A 25,539-nucleotide genomic window follows, 5' to 3' on the forward strand; every position below is an offset into this window, starting at 1 on the left:
TGCAGCCTTTGATTATTCAGTGTTGTTTGCCTGCGTGTCTGCTCTGCTCATCTTTTATTGTCATTAATAAGATACAACGAAGGGGAAAAACTGCAAAGAGAAAGGGCAGAATATAATGAAATCAAGAAAAGAGAGTCAAGCATTTAAATCTATAGCAAAAACAGAAATGTTTCTAAATGTCTTATACATGTAAAAATCATGCTGCTGTGCTTTTCTGAATGTAGAATAAAAGAAAAATAATACCAGCTAATTAATTAAATGAGATCTGTGTTATCAGGTGATTAGGAATCTGGTTGGAACAAAAAACTGCAGCCACAGTGTGCCGCCAGGACCGAGGTTGGGAAACACTAATGTAACTTGTTCAGGGTCGTTGCAATAGCAATGTGCGTGTAGTTGATCGCTCCAATTACATTTGAAAAACCAGACGTTGCTGCAAATTGCGCTTTAATGTTTCCCAGTTCAACCACATTGTAGGAAATCTTATCTATCTGAATGACAATCAGATAATACCATTCTGTACAGCTGGCATGGAGCAACTCAGTGATGTTTGTGAATTACCCGATCAGTCAGCAAGTTCACATTGAAAAGCTTCTGTGGCTAAAAATCCGAAGGTGGACAGAACTTGCAAAGGAGCACGTAAAGCACAATTTCTCATGCCCTTAGAAATCGAAATCGACTTAGGAGCCAGTTGTCATAATCTATAAATATGCACTGTCTTCTAATTTATCCATTTGTGATGTCTTCTATCGCCATATATATAGCTATGGCCATTCCGTGCACCATTATATTGTTACTGATGGATTACAATCAAGCCAATTAAATTTGTAAACGATATGCAGTTAACTTCGGTGTATTTGATAATGCCTGTGTTATGGATGTGTATATGAAAAAGAAAGATAAACAACACAGAAACAGTAGCACTGCTTTGACACTCGGTGCCGCCAGTTTGCGAAACCGAGCAAAAAAGTACATATGCATGGAGAATATAGGAAAGCTGACAGCTTTTGGGAATTCACTTTTTGTGGGGCTTCTACAAAGACTATTTTTGGACTTTTGTCTTTCTTTGTACATCTATCTCATGTCCCTCTGAGCACCAGTACATTTTTGGGTAATTCAGTTATTTTTTCATCTGTTTTCTTTATTAAATTGTTTTTTTTCTTTTAGAAACAGAGTGTTTGTGTGTTCAGATGGAGATAATTATTCTTAGACAGGCACTCACTTTACACCACATAATTGACTAAAATGGGCCTTTTCAGGGTCTTTCAATAAGGTCTTTGGTGATATCTCCCGCTCTTCATTCTAGCTAGATTAATGTCACATACTGTTTTTGTCGCAGCTACAGTTCAGGTATCTCTGCCACATACTGTATCCTTAATATCAACTGCAAATGACCTTTTTTGTACAGCAAAAAAAATCACAATGCAACATCACAGGGAAATGAAGGCCAGGATTACAACCTAGTGTTGGTAGCCTGTGAGGTAGTAGTGGTACAACTGTACCACCTTTGCATTTTCACAAATTTAGCTAAGGTTTAAACCTTGTACAGTATAATGCACTTGACAGTTAATTCAGAAACCATTCAGACCCCTTCATTCAGTGTTAAATGGGAAAATTTGACGTTTTGCCAATCAATCTATACTCAATACCCCATACTTCAAAACTGAAATCTTTCAGTCATGCCAGTATACAGACCCTTAATTCAGTACTTTGTTGAAACCCCTTTGGAAAAGCTTTAAGTTGTCTTGGTTAAGTCTGTACAAGTTTTGCACCCCCCGAATTTGGCCAGTTTAGCCCATTCTTCCTCTAACGCCACATTAAATAGAATGGTAAGCGTCTGTAAACTGCCATCTTCAGGTCTTCCTACAGATGGTCTATGTGGTTTGAGTCTGAGTTTTGGCTGGGTCACTCAAGAACAGTATCAAGTCCTGTTCCAAATTAACTCCAGCATTGTTCTGGCTATATGTTTTGGGTCATTGTTGTGCTGAAAAAAAAAACTTTGGACTCAGTCTGAGGTCAAATTAAAACTGGAGCAAGTATTTGGCTCCAGTCATCCTTTCTTCAATTCTGACTAGTCTCCCTATGATGGCTTGCAGACATCATTCATTGCAACTCCTCCAACCAGGCACCATTACTAACAACAAAAGGCAGCAACATTAACAAAACATCTGAACTGCCGGTGCCCACAACAAAAATGAAAATGTTAACAAAGCAATGATTAAAAGAAAAAATATATTTTCATAATAAAAAAATTTGAATTATAGTCGGCACACTCTCCAAAACCCTATTCTTAACAAACAGAGTCACCAGTTAACCTAACCTAAACATCTGTAGAATCCATCAATCCATTTTCTTAATCCACTTATCCAGGGCAAGGCAGTATGGAAGCTGTAGTCAATCCCAGCAAACATCAGGTGCAAGACAGGAATGACACTTTTACATACTGTAATGTTAGAGAAAACCAGAGCACCTATACAGACATAATGAGAACATGAAACACCATATAGAAAAAGATTGGGCCAGGAATCGAAACAAAGCTCTCAGGTCTGTGAGGAAGCAATGTGTAATCCTTTGCTTAAGCATAAATAAATAAACAGCTTATATTATAGGAGAGGGGAGGATTATGTGAAATAGATGCAATAAACTATTACAAGTAAAACAGAAAAAAGCAAACTAAGAGCCTGTTATTTTCAAGTATATAAAACAAAAGGCAATACAGGAGTGAGTAGAAACTTACCTTACCTTGTTGAATTTCACAATTCCTACATCCATTTTTTTAAATCTTCGTAACTCCGGTCCCAATTTAGGTGGAAGAGGATACCTAAAACAGCAGTATTTAACCAATCATATTTAACAAGTCTTCAGTAAAGGGAATTTGCCTTTATCTGACCAATGTAAATAAATTCAGCTGCTCCAGCAGGATTTCCCTAATCATTTATTGGTTTATAGTGCAGAGATGGCCATAATTCACAAAGAGTTAACAAAAAAATCAATGACATCTTATTAGGGTGACCAGACATCCAATTTTTATGCATTTCGTCCTGGAATTTACTCCTTTTTTTAACTGGCCAGTCATTTAACAAATGTACATGAAGCTCCAAGGGACACTGCCTCCACTCTTCAATTTTATACACCCATGTACAACACACACAAAACTCAACCCTCCCACTCTTTGATTAAATATACATTTCTATAACATGCATGAAACTGCAAGGGGGGGTTAGCAACACCTCCCCACTCTTCAATTTCATGTACAGTTAGAAGAGTTAACTCCCGGGTCAGCCATGTAGTGTCGCCTGTGTGCCTTGATTCTTGACAGATGAACAGAAACGGCGGCGGCTTGAAATGTGACTGGTTTTTCTGCAGATGAACACCGGGTTAAAAGGGTAAATACGGGTGACATAGAAACATGGCGTTTCCAGTATAAACTAGAAAGAAAATGACAAAGCATGCAGTGGAAAACACTAAGTTCCCCACAGTTGAAAAAACACCTCACGTGTGGTCTTGGACTGTAAGCTTCACATGTGTGCTTTTTCTGTTCTTCAGTCTGTAAGAAAAGTGGTTAATAAAAGAAACATCAATGGTCACCCAATAATGGAGTGGATCAAACCTCAATCCTGTAGAAAATTTGCAAAGACATCTAAAGAGGGCTGTGCGCTGGATATCTCTACAAATTTGAACTTAGACCTTTCTTAAAGGGAAGGGGAAGAAATTGTAAAATGTGTTAATTTGATAGCAATGATGCCAAACAGGCCAGCTGCTATAATCAAAGCAGACTGTCCTCCAACAAAGTATTAAATAAAACATGAACAGCCTTAAGCAACCAAAACATGCCCCTTTTATTTTATTAACATATTATTTTGCTTTTCTATTATAAAATCTTATTAGGGAGTAAAAAAGGTCTGAGAGAGCCTATGATGAACTTGGGTTCAATACTTCCAGGTTAGGCTGTGGCCATCTCGCAAAACTGAACTGGATTAGGTGGGTTTGGGATTGTTATGCCATTTTATGATTGTGATGAAACATCAAAAATAGTGATTTTTGATATCCACTGCACATCTTGTTCTAAACTTTCCAGCTGTCTCTGGCTAAGTTTAGTGCTTTCAAAAAATCCTCCTTCTAACTTGCTGCTCCATAAAGCTCTGAGTATTCACTTCCACGGGCAGGAACAACTAACCTAATGGAAGGTATGCACTTCCTGGTGATGTCAGCTTAGCTCTCAGGCAGCCCCAACCCTGCGTGCAGCACCACACCTCATTACATATTTGGTTTGCATCTGCCTACAAAGCAAGCCAAGCCAACTACATCCAGAGTGCAAATCCTGTCGACTATGCCAAGTGTTCTTTTGTGAGTGGTTAGGACATACCACAATCCATTCCACTCTGGACATTTGCACTGTGGTAAATGCAAGTTGCCAGCCATGAACCGATTACACCTTGGTTTCAGAAGGAGCTCATTAATACATTGTGCAAGAGAGAATCGTACCTTCTTCTGTGTGCAGGAACAACCTCTAAGCTGCTGCAAGTGGTGTGTGTCTTGGTGAAGTCAGCTGGGCGAGTAGCACTGCACCTTACAACATTCCACCCAACCACAGTGCAGATCCTGCCAACTACAGCAAGTATTTTGTGATGGAGTGGTAGGGACACACCACAATCCATTACAATCTGGACATTTGCACTGTGGTAACTATTGGCAGCCAGCTGTGAACCAATGGCACCTAGCTTACAGAAAAACTCAACCAGCTGCTTAATTCTTTGTGCAGGTACAGCTTCTAAACTACCACAAGCAGTAACATCGCCTGAGCTGTCAGGCAGCTCCCGCCCTGTGAGAAGCACCACACCTCACCTCACCACACGTGATCAACAAGAATAGATTCATGTGCAGAAGTTCAAGTTAATTAAGAGAAATCAGCTTATGAGATGTACTCTTCACCCAACTCAGAACTACTGGGCCACACAGTGTTAAAACAGTTGGTAGGACTTTATTTATTTATTTATGTATGTATGACATTAAGCAGATTATGTTTTTAGACTACTTGTTATTTTTCATTTTGGTCCTATTAAAAGAGATAATTTTGTTGTATTGACTGCAACCAGAAATACTTTCTACTGTGATTTAAAAACATGTGCCCTAGAAATGTGTGTATCTTATATCAAACATTTTTAATTTGCTTTAAAAAGTCCTTCCTGTGTTGTGGCGAAAAATTGTCACCAAAAGGCTTTTACCTGAAATGAAGGCTATTAGGACTCAGAATAGGCAAACAGAGTTTACAGCTTTATTGCAATAAAACAATAACACGGACTCAACCCAATTCGGCCAAATCAGATTAAGCCCCAAACAGTTCAGAACTCAAAACTTATATAGTAATTTCTTATCACTCCGATATCGCTCAATTAGCTTATTTGCTGTTTTTCTCTGACTCCCCTCTGCACCTATCCGGCCGATACCTCAAGTTCTCATGGGAATCTTTATTATCTTCTGACTTCCACCTGCAGCTGGACTCCGGTATTTTTACTGTCTATTGTCCATCTTTAGTTTCTGTTTTGCTTATTATGATTGGCCTAGGCTGAGCAGATGTTCCCTTTTCCACTTTTGGGCATTCTCTTATCATTTCCCCTTCCTTGGTTTTCAAGATATTTCATATTTGGTAGCTGAAGCTAAGCTTTAATTAAAAAGAAATATGGCATGTACCTTTATTTAATCATTGGCATGCCTGACTCACATTAATTTCTGCACTAAGGTTAATGCTAATATATTTTTCTATATTTATTTATGCTAGTACATAAATATACTAATTTTATTTTTCATGTATTACACCATCTTGACCTTGTTAGTAGCAATGCCTTTTGCTGTTTCTGCTGACTCACTATTCCAGCTGGCTTCTCACGTGCTTACCAGGACGATTTATCTATATTATGTCTTTGGTATTGTTCCTCAGCTTCCTAACCTTCGAACAACAGGTGTACATGTCCTCGGTAGTTTCTGTGCGGCATTCTCTTTCTATTCTGTCCTTCCTTTTCCAATATTGGTAATTTTGCTTCAAGCTTAAAAATAATGCAATATGACTAATTTTATTTAAATATTTGTTTGACATTCTATTTTATGCTAAATCTAATGCTTCAGAAGCTGTTAATTACTTTTATGGCTATTTACGCTAATATATAATTTTTTCTCTTCCATACCTGTCACACAAAATCCCGTTTTTGAAGATCAGTTCCCGAAAGCTCTTGTTCCTTTTCATGTTCTGCACCATGACTTTTGCATGCCTTACCCTGAAAAGACAATGCACCTTGTAGGCAAGTGTTGAGTCTATAATTTTCTGCTTTGGTTTATAATTAATAATCTGTTTTCAAAAAAGTGTGTAATACTGTATAAGGATAAGTCAAATCGAACAAACTCCGACTCAAACACAGCTCCTTCATCTTTTTTTCCGCCATAGCTGCCACCCTGTGATCCATGAATACTCCAGCAGCTCTGGACCTTCTTGCTATATCCTTCCTGAAACACAAAGACCAAGCAGCAAAAATTAGTTTTGCAGTACAGTATTGTTAGTTTTAATGTGCCCATGTAAGCTCTGAATTCCCTAAAAATGAAAGCTTGTTTTTGTGATCAACACACAAAGAATAATTAAAAACAGTGCAGCTTTGCCTCATAGTACCTCTTACTTGCTGCTACTGTCTCTATATCTGGGAGGGACTTCAGCATTTATAATAAAAATAAAACCTCTTGCTAGGTCCATCTTAATGTCATCATAGACTGCAGCTTTTTATCACTTTCAGCTTAATCTGTGTGTGATCGAATATACTCGTCAAGTGCACAGCAGCTTTTGAGAGCAAAATGCAGATTTTTTAAAATATTACCCATAACAAGGGAACAATGGAAAAGGTATAGTGTGACACAGAAGGGCAAAAATGAACAAGAAAAGAAGAGAGAAACAAATGAAAAATCAAAGCACAAAATAAATTTTTTTTAAAAGTAACAAATAATGAAACAACCACAGAAAGTGACAAAAAATTAATTATTAGGTATACTGGGAGAAGGATGCTAAGGATAGAGCCACCTGGGAAGAGGAAAAGGGGAAGGCCTAAGAAAAGATTTATGAATGTGGTGAGAGAGGACATGCAGGCGATGGGTGTGTCAGAGCAAGATGTAGAAGACAGGAGGATCTGGAACAAGATGATCTGCTGTGGCAACCCCTAACAGGAGCAGTGGAAAGAAGAAGAAGAATATGCTTAAAACAGTCCCATCTGAGCTCTGTCACCTAAGGAGGTGGACTACAGATCCAGCTCTCACCGCAGTGTGGATTCAAAGAGAGTCAGGAATGTTTCTGTGGTACTTCAGTGTACATATCTAAAACATTTTTTTCTATTTAAATCAATTTAAATTAATAGCAAACATTTAAAATGACCAGCATTATCTCAGCTTTTGGTATGAGCATATCTTAAATAAAAAAACACACTTGTACTAACATATAAGATGCTCCATTTTCCTTAATAAAAGGATAAGCGTTTGTCTCTGTGCCTCTCTGTCAAGTTGCTATGCCTCTGTCATTCCAACAGATGGTGCATCACAAACAGTTTTAGTAATAAAATGAATTGCATTTGTCATTCAAATAGATGACATATTTCAAACATTAGCATTGCTCTTACGATTCCCACTCCAAATGGCATATAACAGAAACATATGCAATGAATACTTTAATTACTTACAATAGAGTTCAATCCTTCCTAGCACAGCTAGTATTGTACATAAAGTAACACACATATACTGTATACCCAGGTGACACTCAAAAAAGTGCCCACCAATCATTGAGTATACAGTGACATGACCAGCAATACACCTATCTGCTGCAGGCGTGCTGCCACGGTAAATCCATGCCTACTCATTTTGCTTACTGGCTCATCATTTTGTAGCTATGCTTTTGCAGTATCTTTTTTTTATGAAAAGGATACTATATGGCACACATGCATTTTAATATACATCTCACTTGATTAAAATATCAGTTAACTTTAAACTTATATAGCAAAATTAACATTATTACATTAACTTTTAAGTATATGGAAGAATATATATGAATAGTGATTTTACTGCATTTGTGTACCTAACAAGTTTTGGAAAATAAAACTGGAAATAAATTTTGGCAATAACAACCACTCATAACATCACACATTAAAAGGAGACAATCAACTAGTACTTTACTGAATTTGGCACTTATACGTAAGTAAAGTCCTGTCGGAGGGAAACATGAACACAGCAAAATACACATGAATGATGTGTCAATTAACAAGCGGTTGGTTTTATTAGCAAAAGGAACTGCAAAATGAGACTGATGTAGGCACTGAAAATTTTGGTGATGCCCCAGTGGCAAGAGAAAACCCTGCCAGTACCTGTACTGACTATATCAATGGGTTTGCTACCCCTACAACCAGGAAATATACTGCAAAATCTAACACCACTCAGTCAAGGATTTGGACAAGTCAAGGACATTCACAAACCTCCAGCTCACAAAAACTATTTATTTATTGTATAGCCCAAAATCACACAAGGAGTGTCACAATGGGCTTTAACAGACCCAGTTTTTTTGACAGATGACCAACGCATTGAACCCCCTAAGAAGACAAGTAAATAAAACTCCCCAAAAAAACCTTGTGGGGGAAAAAATAGAAGAAATCTTGGGAAAGGCATTTCAGAGAGACACCCCTTCCAGGTAGGCTGGGCATGCAGTGGGTGTCAAAAAATGGGGTAAATACAATACAATACACAAAACAGAACCCAAGTAATCTTCTTCACTGATTTAGATGGCCAGTCTATCATTGCCACTAGGAATACAATACAATAGTAAAAAAGTAATAGTACAAGTACAGAGCAAAATGTAAGAGTAGATTATATCACCTAAGAGAATATAGATTTGTTCAGAGTCCTGGAGACCTCGGCCAACAAGCCATCTCCCCCTACTTGTCATTCCATGGCCGAGTTGTTGCTGGGCTGGCCGATCTGATGAAAAGACCCTTATACCCAATGATTTCAGTGCTCCTTTACCAGAGATGACTTTTCCATAGGCAGGCAAACAACTTGGCAGTAGAGCAGTGGCACCAAGTGTCACATGTGAGTACCAAAAAAAGAATCAGTGTAGGTGAGTGTTAGTAGCAAATTATAAATGTCTTATTACTTATGTTTTAGTTACAAGATTACAAAGTGTGATATATAGATATATAGGAAAGACACTATATGATAGATAGATAGACCAAACAACAAATCTTAATTCTCACAGATAGGCCTCTTCATTGGGAAGAAACACTACTTTTCCCTGATGGCAACACGAATTAGACAACTTACAAGTCTCCAACTTAAACTTTAAAGCCAAACAATATCTACATAATTCTGTCATATCACCTATGTCCATATATTTGATCTATTTTTTGCTGTTCCATTATTTCACAGAGTAATAATTTCCATTTGTTAGCGCTAATGCGATCTTTACTATCAGTTTTTTGAGACTTTTGACTTTTAGTACTTTAATAATCTCTAACGTGCCAATGTTTTTGAACCTCTTTATGACATTCTACTTTGTCTTCTACTCTTTGTCTTTTATTTCCGACCCCGCTTGCAGCTGAGAGTGCAGGAACTGTGTCTGACAATAGAAATCACACAGATGAGAAGTGATTGGATTGTGACCCGTGGTTGTAAATGTTTGAGAGGAGGACGGGACTTGTCAAAATCTCTTGGCAAAAAGTCTCGTCTCACGGGACCTGAAATTATCTCTAGCGGGAGTTGAGATTATTCCGAGAAAGTCTCGTCTCAGGATTTCCTTTTATAATAGAGATAATATTATAATACTAGGTATATTACAGACAGATTCACTCATAGATTCTGAGACTGGAAATGCGCGAATCAGGCATGTTTAAAACACGGGGCAAGTAGTACTTATGGGACAGTGCTTTAGAAATTCTCATTTCATGCAGAATGCAATAGCCATTGTAAAAATGGTAACCGGTTTGCTGGTATCTTGTGTTAATTGCCAAAATAATAGCAGATGTTATTTGGCTGTTTGTGTCTTGGGATGGGCTGGTATCTTATACATATCATCAAAAGCTCAGTAGTTAGTTTATTTTCCCAATTTATAAGTGGATTTCAATTAGTAATAACAAAAATGCATTGAAATTGGATGAGAAAAAAAAGCCTAGTGATCCTATTTGCACTGGTATGACTGGAATTCTAAAATGATGTTTTTTAAAGTCAATTTATATTTCAAAATAATAGGCTGACTCATGACAAGCCTACCCTTTAATGAAATCTTGGGACAGGTGCTGCTGTGTTCTGATAATCCATCCATCCATCCATCATCCATCATCCAACCTGCTATATCCTAACTACAGGGTCACGGGGGTCTGCTGAAGCCAATCTCTGATAATCTCCATGTCTATTTATGGGGATTTCTTTGTACAATCGATTGCTGATAGCCTGTGGGTTACGGACTGAAGGGTTTCTTTGTTTTGGTGCTCTGCACTTTTTCACCATTTGCTGGATTGTGCATTTCATGGGAGTACTTCCAACAGGATAGCGTCTCTAGAATGCTTTATGTGTTGACTTGAGGAAGTATGCTGATCCAATGAATACACCACGTCTCTTCTCCAGTAAGTACACAAACATTGTAACAGTGCTAACAAGAGTTCTGCCAGCTTCACTCGACTGTTTGCTGCTGCTAAAACCAGAGCCGGGGTTCTTATTGTGTGCAGGCCTGCTTTTTTGTGTACCACCCTTTATATTTAGTGTCATGACAATGATTTGCTCCATCTGATTTTCTGCATTACTATAGATATTTGCAGTGAATGAGCTCCAAGTACAGTGGGCAGCGCTAACATATCAATCTATCAAGTGCCCTGGGTGCCAACTCCGCACCCATTTGCTGCCAACACAGATTTCCCCCCCCATATCCACAAAGATAGCATGTTATATTATTTGGCAAATCTCCATAACCTTGAGTCTCCCTGCTGATTTTTATGGATTGTCTTTAGAACATACTACTGTACTCGCTATGCCACATTTGAATTATCTGTGTGGTGTGTGGATGAAGTGCAATAGTCTGTTCAGGGCTGTCTCCTTCCTTCCACCCTCTGCTGCCAAGATAGGCTCTGATGACCTACAACACCAATTTGGCTTAAGTGGTTCTTAGAATGTTATGTAAGTGGAATGCAGGGTGGCACAGTGGGTAGTGTTTCCGTCTTGCAGATCCCGCACTCTGGTTTTGAATCTGCCTTCTGCTTGTCGCCTTAGTGGGGTTCACATGGTCTCCCTGTATCCCTGTCACTTTGTTTTTCCAAGTACTCCCTAATGGTGTGCAGGTTAGCTTAACTGGTAAACGGTGTGAATGAACCTGCAGTTTCTTGCCTTGTGTGCAGTGATAACAGGACAGGCTGCAGACCCCTGAAACCCTGAACTGGGTCAGGCAGGTGTGAGAATGTTATAGCATAAATATCCTCTTACGCTGTTAATACCGAATTTATAATACAGATATATTAGTAGAAAATGAGGGAATGCCGAGGCTAAGCTGTAAGCACAGTCATTTTGGGTGACATCATTCAGTGTTACTTGACACCATGCTGCGCCATTCACAGACATCTTCACCAGAAGACATTTCACCAAACAAATAAGGGGGCAATGCTTAGCAGCACAAGATTACAAGTTAGATTACAAGATCATTCAAAGCCAAGGGAAATGGATTTCATTCACCACTGCGTCTTTTCATGGATTTGAACAGGCGGATTACTAGGTCCTTCAGTGTGCACAGATCCTGAATGCTGGTCATGTTTTAGTCCTGCCGCACATCTTAATTGCCAACATAAACTGAGCAGACAATTGCTGACCTGACTGTTTGCGATTCAACACTGGGAAGCCCTGTGTCTGTGGAGCTCAGGAATAAAGCCTGCATTTTAAACACGAACGCATGCCATTCAGGGTCACAGAACTAGTTCTCATGACATGGCCTTAAGCTTTGCTGTTTATTTTTATTTCAGTTTAGCACAACAGAAGCATATCACGGTCAAGGACAAACATGGCATTGCGTACAAGTCTGAGTAGAAATGAAGGGTAACTCTACAAGATCATATGACACATATTATTACTGTGTAATATGATTTTGGAAGTGCCCAGTTCTTATTGAATCATTCATAGGCCCCTTAAGTAACATGCAAGAGAAACAAATTGATGTGATTTGAAGAAGCATTACATTTACAAGTAGAACAGGACCTTCCTTTTTACAGAAAGCAATTAAAAATAGTTCACATAACAGACCACCACGGAGCAGATGACAATACACAATACATGTTTCTGGACTTCTCTAGCGCCTTCAACATCATCTAACCTCTGCTTCTTAGGGACAAGCTGACAGAGATGGGAGTAGATTCACAACTGGTGGCATGGATTGTGGACTATTTTACAGACAGACCTCAGTATGTGCGTCTCGGGAACTGCAGGTCTGACATTGTAGTCAGCAACACAGAAGTGCCGCAGGAGACTGTACTTTCTCTGGTCTTGTTCAGCCTATATACATCAGACTTCCAATACAACTCGGAGTCCTGCCACGTGCAAATGTTCGCTGACGACACTGCTATTGTGGGCTATATCAGGAGTGGGCAGGAGGAGGAGTATAGGAACCTAATCAAGGACTTTGTTAAATGGTGCAACTCAAACCACCTACACCTGAACACCAGCAAGACCAAGGAACTGATAAATGATAAATTGGACTGGACTGCCAATACTGATGCTCTGTGCGAGAGAGGACAGGGCCGACTATACTTCCTTAGAAGGCTGGCGTCTTTGAACATCTGCAATAAGATGCTGCAGATGTTCTATCAGACAGCTGTGGCAAGCGCCCTCTTCTATGCTGTGGAGGCAGCATAAGGAAGAGGGACACCTCACGCCTGGACAAACTGGTGAGGAAGGCAGGCTGTATTGTAGGCATGGAGCTGGACAGTTTGACATCCGTGGCAGAGCGACGGGCGCTGAGCAGGCTCCTGTCAATCATGGAGAATCCACTGCATCCACTGAACAGTATCATCTCCAGACAGAGGAGCAGCTTCAGCGACAGACTGCTGTCACTGTCCTGTTCCACTGTCAGACTGAGGAGATCGTCCCTCCTCCACACTATGCGACTCTTCAATTTCACTGGGGGGGGGGGGGGGTGGTTGAAATGTTAAAATTATACAAAGTTATTGTCTGTCTGTTATACCTTCATTGTTATCACTCTTTAATTTAATATTGTTCTTTATAAGTATGTGAATTTCCCCTTGGGATTAATAAAGTATCTATCTATCTAAAAATAATTCTTGTTTATAGGGTAAAATGACCATTAAGTTGCAGACTGAAAATAACCTTAAACTATAGTGTAATTCTGCACATGCAAATGCAAGACAATCCATTACATACTCATGTGTCACAATCTCACAATCACTGATATGCCACCAGTTTATAGCTGCACAATGTATGTGGGAGGAAATTGTAATACATGAAGAAAACTTGCATGGGTTTGGTGCGAAGGTGGAAACGCTACACAGAAATCTAAGAGGCAGCAGCACTCAACCCTGCGCCACCATGCTGCTTCTCTCAATTCACAGATCATACAGGCCATGGAGAAGTCTAGAAGTTTCCTTGTAGTTTCCATCTATTTTTATTTTTAGAATAATTGACCCTGATGGCGATTTGTGCTGTGTGTGCTTTGCATGTCCTTCTTGGTTCACCCAACATCCCCAAAGACTTGTAGTCTGTTAGATTATTGCTCTGGACAGGGTGGGCCATCCACCCCACTGAATTAGATAAAGTGGGTGTGAGGATGTTAGGTAATGTAATACAATATGAGTTTTATAATGTACTTTTATTAAAGTAATAGAAAAATACAAAACAGGAAATACAATGGGTCCTCCAATATCCCTTTATTAAAAACAGATCCCTATTTTGTGACATAATTTGGTTTGTCTTAGAACCAAAAAAAAAAAAAAACATTTGTCCCCTGACACCATTATTATGATATATTAATTCTGTCAACTTACCCATATTTCCTGCGCTTGTTGATTCAGCAGGCTAAGGCTCTGTCAAAGCAGTGTATTACCGACGTGATGACGAGATTAGAGGGGCGCAACCTGACTGGATTTCTGTGAATTTATATGTAGGAGAAACTTGACATTAACACCCTGATTTATTTCATTTTCTTTTTCTTTGAACTTCACACAAAAAAAAGACACCAAGGGTGCTATCCTTATAGGTCATTGATTCATAATTCATAGCTCCCTTTAAAAGGTCAGGCAAGCGACACAAAAACTTGAAAGATAAAATATTTCAGAAGGTCGATAAATGCCTCTCCTGATTTATAAGAGTGAATACAGCCACTTTAAAACTGGAATTCATCTGCGACCTTTATGATTCTGAGCACGACAAAACTGAAGGGGAACTGTGTCAACGTCAGCCTGAGAGAGGTGTACATATGGACAATGATCAATCAGTCTTTATCTTACTAGTGCCTTTCCTAAAAAAGAACGTGTGACAAACTGGGCGGACTATATCAACATAACGGCTTCCCAAGCCGTGTTCCTCTCTGCGTTGTGCTTGTCAAGTCTCATTTGACTCATATGATTGAACAGCACATTCACAGTGCAGATAGACAAAAGGCAGATCTGAGTTCCAGTTGCTTCCATTTTTTTTTCATGCACAGCAGCCCAATGAAATGTTTACTTTAACACACACATAAAAAGAAATAAGCAGAATAGCTACCATGATGTTTGCAAACTGCTTTAATCCAATTTAGGCTCTTGGAAGCCTAGTAGCATCAGGCATTAGCTAACACTTGATGGTGCACAAGTCCATCACAGGGCCAAGTTATGCATGCACTCACAGTCATCAGGAAACACCCAGAGGAAAACCCAAAACATGTGATGAAGGTGCCAATGGGTGTGGGGTTCCAATATAGGATGGAGAACTTGCAAAGCAGCAGTGCTAATCTAATAGTATGGTTCAAGAGTCTTAGGGCTTGATGGATTTGAGTGATCAGCAGGAAAATGTAAATGGAATAGAAAAGAATACAATTTTAAAGTAGAGTGCAAGAAACCTAAAAGTCCTAAAGGCTTTATAAAAACCACAATTGGCTGCTGGCTGGGTCAGTATAAGCTGACGAAATCCTAAGGAAAGTACAGGGTGGAAAGCCTGAACAGGCCCAAAAGTGGGCCTTCAAGGGGAGGTTGAAAGTCAGTAGGCCAAGAATCATTTGGTTGGTTATGGAGACCACATTCTACAATGTAAAGCAAGAACATGTGCCTCAGTCAAGAGGAAGAGTAGCTATTGTGCACGGTGAAACGGAGAAAACATCCAAGAAACTTGACATAAACAGGAGAAACTTGACATAAATACCCTGATTTATGTCACACCCAATAAAGTTGTGGATGTGGCGCCCTGCCCGGGGTGGGTTTCCTGCCTTGCGCTCTGTGTATAGCGGGTTGGATAATGGATGAATGTTGCCATTAGCTACATTTTATTAGTACCAGCAGATTGCACAGAGCTAAGTGTGGGGCTGTCATTCTTCTTGTTCCTGTTACATAATCGGCCACTTCAATTTGCCTCATGCTCAGCACATGTTGCTGCTCTTTTTGTCACCTTGTTGATCAGTTTCCAATAAGAAAGACACAAACCCTGACACCTTCATGGAGGTTGACATCAGCCATATATTAGTGTGCATCATGTCTTAAGCTTTCAAACAAGACACAGATCAAGGCTGTAGCACCGCAGTAATCGCTTGACACAACCCTTAGTATTCTATAGAAATAGATAACATAACAACAACAAACCTGGTCTATTCAGTTCACAGTGGCAGGGAGCAGCTCTAGACACAAGATGGATGGCAGTCCATTCCTGTGCTCGCTCTTGCACACTCCCATACTGACCATCGCTATAACTAATTCAGTGTCATTAATGAACATAACCTGCATGTTATTGAGGAAGCATCAGAGGAAAATCCACAGGAAAGAACAAACAAACTCCATTTTATAATAACTAGCCGATGCCCGCAGTAGCATACGGCAGTGTAAGAACAGGAACGGAAAACGGTGAGAAAGGAATTCAGAAATCAAGAAGAAAGAAATACTTATTGAAAGAAGCAGTTGTGAATAGGTGTTTTGCTGAAGACAACAGCTAATGAGTCAAAAGATCCAACCCTAGAAAAAGCCACATACAACTGACCGTGGCTGAAGGCTGGTTGTTTTAGATTAACGCAAATCTTTGCAAACGTAATGCAAGGTGGGATGTTGGGGTCATGTTTGAAGTAAATGACGATGGTAGCATGGAGAATCTCGGAAAGAGCTTGAATTTCATTTTCACCACCATAAACTCCAGATGTCGCCATGTATTGATATTACTCATGACTTGCTGTGATAACTCGACTTGTGTTGGAAAGAACAACAGGAAGAACGTCTCCAAATCTGTCCCAATATGATGCAACAAAATCTACTGCCCTATGTCGTAGTGAGAGTGCATTGCCTTCATCATCCGTTTGTGTCAAGAAATAACCCACTGATAGGAACAGGCAGTTGCCGGATCCCGGAATAGAGATGTTGTTGTACAAAAACCAGTCGACAGAGAAGATACTGTCGTTCATTTTATAACAAAGGCTTAGGAAACAACCGTTGCAGTATAACAAAAATAGCAAGGAGCGAAACCAATGCCAATGGTCGAGAAAGTACCTTCCTGTAGCAGGCTATGGAAAAGACTCCCAGGCACATACATGGCCGAAGTGAAAGGTCACGCAGTCAGGCTAGATATGGGGCGGTGACGTGACACCAATGGGGTCATGAGAGAGGAGCAGGGAACGCGGTAGTCCGAAGGAGGAATAGGAATCGAGAAAAGCAGCGTGGGGGTGTATGGGAGGCTGCAGGCAGTGTGGCGATGGGTTTGGAAAAGGAGGAATAGGAATCGAGAAATGCCGTGTGTGCTGTGTTGGGCGGGGTGGGGGCGGATGGGGACCAGTTTTAAAGAGGAAGCAGAACGAACCAGAAGATAAATATATAAGAGATTCTACTTTTTGTTTTATATAGTAGACACCAGCTGGGTGCAGGATTAGAACCCAAGATGCTGCAGCTATGAGGCAGCAGAACTAATCATTACATCAGGGGTATTCAAATAGATTTGACCTGAGACCAAGTTTTCTTTGGGTCAGAATCCGCTGTGACAAAGACTACTACGTCCCTCCAACAACACATACACACACACTGCTTCTATTTATGCATTTAAGATCATATCACCAGAGTGATCTGCCTTGTGCTTCAAAGAGCTGAGTCACAATGTCAATGTGGACTTTTTGAAGCAATAAATAAATGTTGTTTTGGAATGAACATATGAGGAAACTCATTTTGGCAATTTGTAGACTAGCTAGAGGTACAGAAGAGCCAGTAAGAAAATAGAGAGATGCTTGAATGGAAAAGCGTGGTGACATCATTGAGATTCAGATGAATGCAAAGTCTCCACTTCTTTAGTGCAGTGCAACATTAAAAAGCGATTGCTTTTTTTGGTGTCATGTGTAATTTTCTCAGTCACATGTGACACAAATTAAAGTGTTTACAACCCACAGCTGACTGCTCAAAAACTGTCACTCTTTCGAAACAAACACAAATCATAGATTTTTATTTTTTGCACTACCTCAGAATGGTATAAATGTGGAAATACCGAAAAACGTTTTGTCTTGAAAGAGCAGCATAACTTTATTTCGTTAAGCCAAGCCAGATTTTTAAACTCCGGTCCTGGAGGGTTACAGTGGCTGCAGGTTTTCATTCTAACCCTTTCCTTAATTAGAGACCTGTTTTGGCTGCTAATTAACTTCTTCTGAACTAATGTTAATTGACTTGCTCTTGAAGACTCAGACCCAATAATTGTTTTTTTCCCAATAATGAGATACAAAACGAGCCAAAATATGACCAGCAAACCGTGTCCATCATACAATGTCTGAAAAGAAAAAAAAAAGATCAAAATCTCAGGAACATTGATCTGCTCAGGTCTACAAAACATTTTAACAGTGCTCTTAGAAAAGAGAAAATCAACAATTTTGGAAATGTATGCTATTACACAATGAGAGCAGCAACAGGCCATGGAATTAACAAGACTCTGCACCTAATTAAGCAACTGGTTGGAGTGTGAGGCCCTGACTTAGTTGGCTTTCTCTTGGCTCCCTCACTTCACATTTCATTTCTGAAAGAAATGAAGCAATTCAGAGGAACAATGAAGAAATTCAGGGGAACAAATCTTAAAAATCAATTTAATTAAAATGAAAGGACAAGGAGTTAATTAGCAGCAAAAATTGGTCAACAATTAAGAAAGGGGTCAGAATAAAAACCTGCAGCCACTGTGGCCCTCCAGATTCAGAGCTGGAGACCACTGTTTTAAACAGCAGGTTCAATACCAGCAGTCCTGAGCTGAAATTCAAGTTCTGTATAATTGAAGTGGCAAACCTGGGATAAATTATTTAGAACTTCAGAAAGATTTAAATGAGAACAGGCCACTTAGCCCAATAAAGTTTGCCAGTCCTATCTACTTAATTCCTCCAAAATAACATCCAATTGAGTTCTGAAGGTCCCTATTAATGATGCATAATTTCTTTCCCATACCTTGAGTGTCTTATTATGTTGAATTTAACATCTGTCTCTTTCAAACAATGCGTACTTGTCTGATTTAGCACATGACTGATGTTACATAGCTGGCATACATCTTATTTAACTAAAAAAAATTGGAGGATGCGCTACATTAGTGGTGGTACTAGTAGTGCAGTCAAGTTTTTACCTACATATCCTACCAAAATGCAAGACATGCCACTCTCCAGCACCATAATAAAAAAGGAAGAATAGGATAACGTTGGGAGCACACAATGATGCAGCTCATTGTTGCAACCACCACACGATGAACCATAAGCAAGAATGTATTAATATTGAAAACTTCCTTTTATTTAGTAGAAAACACAAATCAGAGTCACCTGATGTACATTCTTACCCAGCACAGAACAGCTGGACCACAGTGTTAAAACTGTAAAATTTATGGACTGTTCTTGTCTTGAAAAGTCCTCCCTTGTTCTTTTCCTATCCTGCATTAAGACTATAGAGTTCTTTACTCTGAAAAATCAATGTGTGTACCAATGGTGGATATATAGGGGGATGGTGGGTGTCAGGGGGGAATCACGCTCTTCCATCCTAGAACTCAGCAAACAGACACATGCAAGACTAATTCATAAACCAGAAAATGGTCAACAACATGAGCAAACATTTACAGACAATAGTCTGTCGGTGTGGGATAATACAAGTTTGGTGACAGATACGCTTCACTTGGCTCCTCAGGTCAGGCTGATCCTGTCTTTCCACACAGGGTGCATATTGATCAAGACACTGCAAAAATAATCTACTTGATCTTATTAAAGCAAATTGCAGTGGCTTCCTCTTCAGCTTAAATATCATTTTATCTATTATTTTACTGGTGTCCACACCAACACATTGTACATACGGAGTCCAAATGTTCCCCCTATGCCCAACTCCAAAGGGTTAGGAACACTAACTGGAAAATTCAAATCTGCCTAGTAAATGTGTGTGAGTAGACCCTGCAGGGATATTTCCTGCCTTCACACCCCATCACAGTTTGCAACTTTGAATCAGATCAAGTGGGTATGAGAATGTGGTGTATGCAGGATGATCACCCCAGAGAAAGTAAATAAAAGGCCTGTGGTTGCATGATCACTTTTTATTTCACTAGAATTAGGGGTACTGAACTTTACCTCTGCCTATACAATACATTTAATGATAATTTACTGTATTTGTCATATACAATTTCTTGCATTGGGAATTTTGTCATTTTTACCTACTCCCTAGGGACACACAGAGACGAGAGGAGAGGCTTGGGGTATTTGTACAGCATACCTGGAGAAATTGCAGGGTGAAGGGCCTTGCTCAAGGGCCCACCTGAGTAGTATTTCTTCTGGTACTGCTGGGATTCAACCCGACAACCTTCCGGATACCAGATCAGATCCTTCAGCCAGACAACCACCTTCTCCCTACATTTCTCGATACATAAAAGACAACAGGATACAGTTTGTTGTGAAATAATATAACAACTAACAAAGGTGTCAGTTTTTAACCTTCTATACCATACATTACTTTACATGCTACAATATGCAGTACCAAGTCTACTGACATCCATTTAGATCATTAAAATTGAAACAAAATATGGATAAACAGAGATCACATTTTTTAAAAAAGTTTTGCTTTGATGTATAGTTTTACATGCAGCTATTTTGAGAGAAAGCAGAGGCTATCATGGGAAGTGGACTGTAATCATAGGGCACATGTCAACTCCTTACAGTTTTAATAGACACACTGACATAATCCTGCTTTACATAAGCAGTTTAAAAAGGGAATAAAATAGTAGACTATACCAGTGCTTTCCAATTCTAGCCCTTGGGACCCCTGCGGCTGCTGGTTTTTGTTCCAATCAGTTTCACAGTCAGCAAAGCCATTTTCTCTCTAATTGATCTCATTGTTTAATGAGCTGGTTATTCTTTTTTCTTTTCTTATTCTACATTTAGAAAAAAAGGTGTCCTGTGAGGTTTACATTAATAAAAAAAAATCCAATTTTATTTGTATTTTTGGCATAGTTACAAGTTTGGAATTCTCTCTTATAAATGTACCCTTGTCTGTGGAGTCTGTTCCTTTCATTGGATCCTCATAATGACAAGTTAACAACAAACGCAGCAGATACCTGGGCAATTTTGAACTCTGTTTATGATAAGCTTTAAAAAAAATAATAGCAATGCATAAGCCATTTGATTTATGCTTCAACTGGTTATACAAACACATGCAGATTTAGCTTGCATTTACATATACAAATAAAAGTGTTCAGCTTCTTTTAGATACATAATGACAGTTGCTAAATGAGAATAATCTACAATGTAAGACGTGGCTCTTTCGAGAGTAAACGCCCAAACAGACAAAGCTGTCAGTGGGGAACAATATGCTCTCTCGTCATAGACTTTAACCTGAATACTCCACTTCCAGATAGAAGCAAACCACAAAGAACAGCTACATCATTTATTAGACTAATGTTATTAAACACCATTTGAATAGGGTGATAGAAAGCCATTCCAGCAGCCCTGCCGCAGGTAGTCTATCAGAATGTTTTTGCATCTGGTTCCTACTTCACATGGCACACTCTGTATCTCTATGAGGCTACCTGGGCACAACTGAAGATCTAAGAACTCAACAAGAAGCATTAAAAGAGTATAAAAAAAAATCAAGGGCTGATTTTTCCCTCAGATATTCAAGTGTTTTGCCCTTTTATCCTCCCTTTTGAGGTGTGTGCACGATGTGGAATTATCAGGTCGTAAACTGAAGCACTAAAAAGATAGTGTCCAACACTCCTGTAAATTACAGAGAGAAACAAGAATGCACTTCTTTACACAAGGCATTGTGGGAACTGGGAATAAAACTACAGGATTTTTTTAGTTGAAGGGGAACCCCAGCAGCTTTTAATAAAAGAAAAAAAAGATGTAGGAATATGTTAGGTATCCAGATGAACTGAATGGTCCCTTCATTAAAACATTTCTTATTTTCCCAGTGGGTAAAAATGTATCCAAATCTAAAAAAACAAACAAAAACTGGTAGAGGAGAAACATCTGTGACCTGTTTGAGCAACTAAAAGAAACCAAATGTTTTTTGCATTTTACAATTTTGTAATTTAATTGCATCAGAATGACAGTGAAAATCTTGCTTGTTTCATTACTCATTAAAATATAACTGATGCGACATCAACACACACGCACTATGATGGTGTCCTGTGCAACAGCGCGTTTAAACTAACTTTTATACCATGGAATGAATTCAGACTCCCAAATGGAAGGGGGTATGGGGCCTTTTAATTAATTCAAGGCAAAAAAAAAAAAAAAAACATTATATGTAAACAAATTAAAATACATTTGACTATCTTTTTTCATTTACAAATGTATATTATCTGGAACAGAAATATTTTGTGATAAATGTTATTACAGTAAAAGACACAATACCACCACTGCCAAAGAGCTGCCAAACATAACTATTACAGAAATGTTCTTATATAATGTTAACCTAATGTTTCAGATTTTCTTTCAAACAGAAAGAAATAAAAATACGCATCTTTATACAAAATATTTGACTAATATAAAGTATACTGATAGGAAAGTGCTAAAGAAAACCTGTTACAATGCATTTTATTTGAAATCTAAAAATGTAATTCTACCAACAACAAAAATACATACAATAAGACAAATCTATAATTACAAATCTACCTATGCTGACTATATTACATACAATATGTAAACTCTTTAAAACTGTAAATATTTTTTAAACACCCTAGAAGAAAACACTTTATACAGAATAGAGACCTTATATGAAAGAATTTTACTTTCAGACAATTTATTCAATTTGGTGAATAAAATAAAAAGCAGGAAGACTTAAAGTAAACAAAGGCAAGATGAGGTTGAGAGGAAAAGGTTTAACTGCTCCAATTAATTTAGGGTTATAAAATGAGTAGTGGAAAAATATTTTGGACAGAAGAAGCAAAAACATATTACCTAAATACAAATATTTATTTACATAAATAATTCTGAAACAGTTACTTAATAATTGACAATAATTTCTGTTAACATTACCTAAATCATAGAAAATAACTTTTCAATATTCTCCCACTTAAAGTTCACAAGATTTGGCTGCTGGTCAAGACAGCAAACTAAGCGGCAACACTGGATAAATGCAGGATTGGCAGGTGGCTTGAAACAATAATAATTAAAGACAATACAAATTATAGTTTGGCATTAAGTAACATCTTTTTTATCCCAGCCACTTTTTATATTAGCACACTGATGAAAACCACGAAATCCACTTTTGCTCATTACTGAACAGACAGACAGTTTAAAATAATACATGGCATGGATCATCTCTGCACATGATATTGCACATCTTCTGCATTACACAGTGTAATGGCATCGAGAGCGCCGAATCTCTGAATTTGAGCACTAAAACATGCTCACCGTTCTTTGGTGCTTAGTCCGTATCCTTAAAATGCATAGTATTTATCTGATGATAGACAGTTGTTCCCTTTATTGGTATGGCTGAATTAGTCTTCAGAAGTGTCTTCTCAAGCAGAAAATGCTTGCCAGTAATAAAAAAAGATAGAAATGTACAGAAATTTACTTAAGGGCTTTATTTTTTTTTTTATATAGGCTTGTGTCCATTTCCTTCATCTCTGAAAAGAAAGGTCATCTTCTTAGTAGTGAAATAAATCCTGTCAAAACAAAACATAACACGTCATATTTGTCTGCATGGAATTTGAGACGTTGTATTAAATTCTGTCATTCTTCTTTGTTCAGAAGGCATAGGGCCTATTTATTTATTTTACTACTTATGCACTCTATATAAGGGTAATGAGCATGTTCATTTTACAGTCCAATAAATACATGAACCTGAAATGACTGTCAATCAAGGTCATTTATTTACTTTTCTATAAAATCACCATCGCAATCACTACATCGTTTTCACTGCTCTACATGTCTGAAAATCCCTTCCTTTACAGCCATTTCTAAACAGCCTAATTTCTCAAATTGTCCCATACTATTTCTCTCTAACAGGCTCACTAATTTCTGCATTGTTGGTCTTGGTACTGTGGTTGAGGCTCTTGGTAGTTCTTGAGGACTCACTAAGGAGCTGATACAAAGTCAGCATTTCTTCCTTTAAATGCATTACCCATAGTCGTACACTGCTAGTGCTCTGCATATGCACGATCAAGTTGTGCTGGAGTTTCAGTTAGAGACTGCATTCTTCAGAAGAATCTTAATCTCAATATATTGTTGAAACAACATACTCTTGCCAGCCACCTTCTTACACTGACTTGTCAACATCTAACTAACTGAGGCAGGTGATGTCATTTTTCTTACAAGTGTGAGACGATCATTGTAGCTACCAAACTAATAATATTGCACAATTCAGTACTGTGAGGAATTTGTGCATAATTCCAACATGCACATTACTTTTCCCAGGCTCTTATACTTATAAATTTACTGGCTTTGTTACCCAGCTTCACCCGGGAAATTCTATAAGACAGTGGACTTTGGTTAAAGTGCCATCAGATATATCAGAAGTACTATTTTACTAACCAAATCATTTTCTGTGTTCATAATTTTTTCTTTTATAAAAAAAAAAAAAACGGGCTAATATTAATAGTTCACTGCTGCTCCTCACTATTGGATATGCTATATACAATTGTACATAATTTAAACATTTCTACTATATGTCAATTCCTTCTTTACTTACTAACTTTAGCTTTTGTTGATGGTCATTGCAAAATGCAGTTTTACAGGAAAGTGCAGTCTTTTGAACTAAAACAGGTAATAAGCAGGAATAAAGTGAATTTTGACCATGTATTCTTGTTATTATTAGAAGTTTACAATTGTTTTTATGTTGTTCAATCGAACATTTCTTTCAATGTTTTTGTCAATTGTATTTTTAAGCTTCATTTTTTTTGTCATCCCCATGATTACTACAAACTGCATATTTGGGCAATCCATGCAACGTTTGAAAGAATAAAAATTTTGTGGTTATTCTCCCTACTGCTTTAAGTGCAAGAAAATAACTGCCAGTAATACAGTATGTTTTGGAGGCTTCTGAAATGTTCAAGGTGGAGGAATTTAAGTCTGTAAACTCTTAACATATGCTGAAAATGCAAGAAAAATCCTCATCTTTCATCTAGCTTTTCTGGGTTTGACTCTTAAACGTGTATATTTTCCCATAAAAAAGTGTTAAGACAGGTTTGGAAATTCACAGAGGACTAAATTAATTCACATCGAGCCACATTACACCAACCTAATGTCATGTTTTAGCCTGTGCAAACAGATTGGAGTCCTCAAAGAAAATGAATACAACATTGGGCACAAAAGGCATACTCCGCATTGAAGGCAATTAAGCTTACACTCTGAGACTGCAACCTTACAGGGCTGAAATGGAGATTCTAAAAGTTTTAATAAAAGTATAAGGCTTGTGGCAGACGGCCGTGTCCCCTGCCCAGCCAGGACACCACTTCACTATATATTCAGAGGGAGCAGCCCTGGACAGGGCAATACCTCCCCCTGGACGTTGGATGGCCGCCAGCAGGAGCTGCTGGACCCTTCTGGGCATTAGTTTCTCCACACCTGGAATAAATAAAAGGGGCCAACAACCACCACTCAGGGGTCAGATTCGGGTGGAGGAGGACAAGGTTGCCGGGAGGAGTGGTGGTGCAGGAGAAGAAGTGTGTGGTGTTTATGGATTGTGTTGTGGCTGGGGGACACGGGAAAGATGTGCTCTCCAGCTGAAGAAAAATAAAACTTTCTTTATTTTATACACGTGCCTTGGTGTCGGGTCGGGCGCTATACATCGCCTTTGTTACAGGCTTTACAACCATTTTAATAACACTTACTAATATCCAATACTCTAATTTACATAACAGAACAAAACTTTCAATACTTAGTGT

The 25,539-nt window shown here is 38.5% G+C and overlaps 1 protein-coding gene and 1 long non-coding RNA gene across 3 annotated transcripts in view; both read right to left on the reverse strand.

The window, feature by feature from the left end:
• Positions 1-2,465: 2,465 nt before the first annotated feature.
• Positions 2,466-20,598, reverse strand: LOC120527643. 2 transcript variants are annotated; one of them, XR_005633389.1, is made up of 4 exons: positions 19,926-20,598; positions 6,180-6,495; positions 3,494-3,544; positions 2,466-3,357 (listed from the first exon to the last, which is right to left on the reverse strand). It is a non-coding gene; the product is annotated as an uncharacterized LOC120527643 (long non-coding RNA). The 2 variants fall into 2 exon arrangements; XR_005633388.1 differs by having other exon boundaries at positions 2,466-3,544; positions 19,926-20,594.
• A 2,270-nt stretch (positions 20,599-22,868) lies between these two features.
• Positions 22,869-25,539, reverse strand: part of rell1 (RELT like 1) — an 84,226-nt gene continuing 81,555 nt past the window's right edge. Inside the window, exon 8 of the mRNA XM_039751279.1 lies at positions 22,869-23,319. The gene's annotated coding sequence lies outside the window, so the exon portion shown is untranslated. The remainder of the gene's footprint in view (positions 23,320-25,539) is intronic.

Source organism: Polypterus senegalus, chromosome 4, assembly GCF_016835505.1.
Source record: "Polypterus senegalus isolate Bchr_013 chromosome 4, ASM1683550v1, whole genome shotgun sequence".
NCBI lineage: Eukaryota > Metazoa > Chordata > Cladistia > Polypteriformes > Polypteridae > Polypterus > Polypterus senegalus.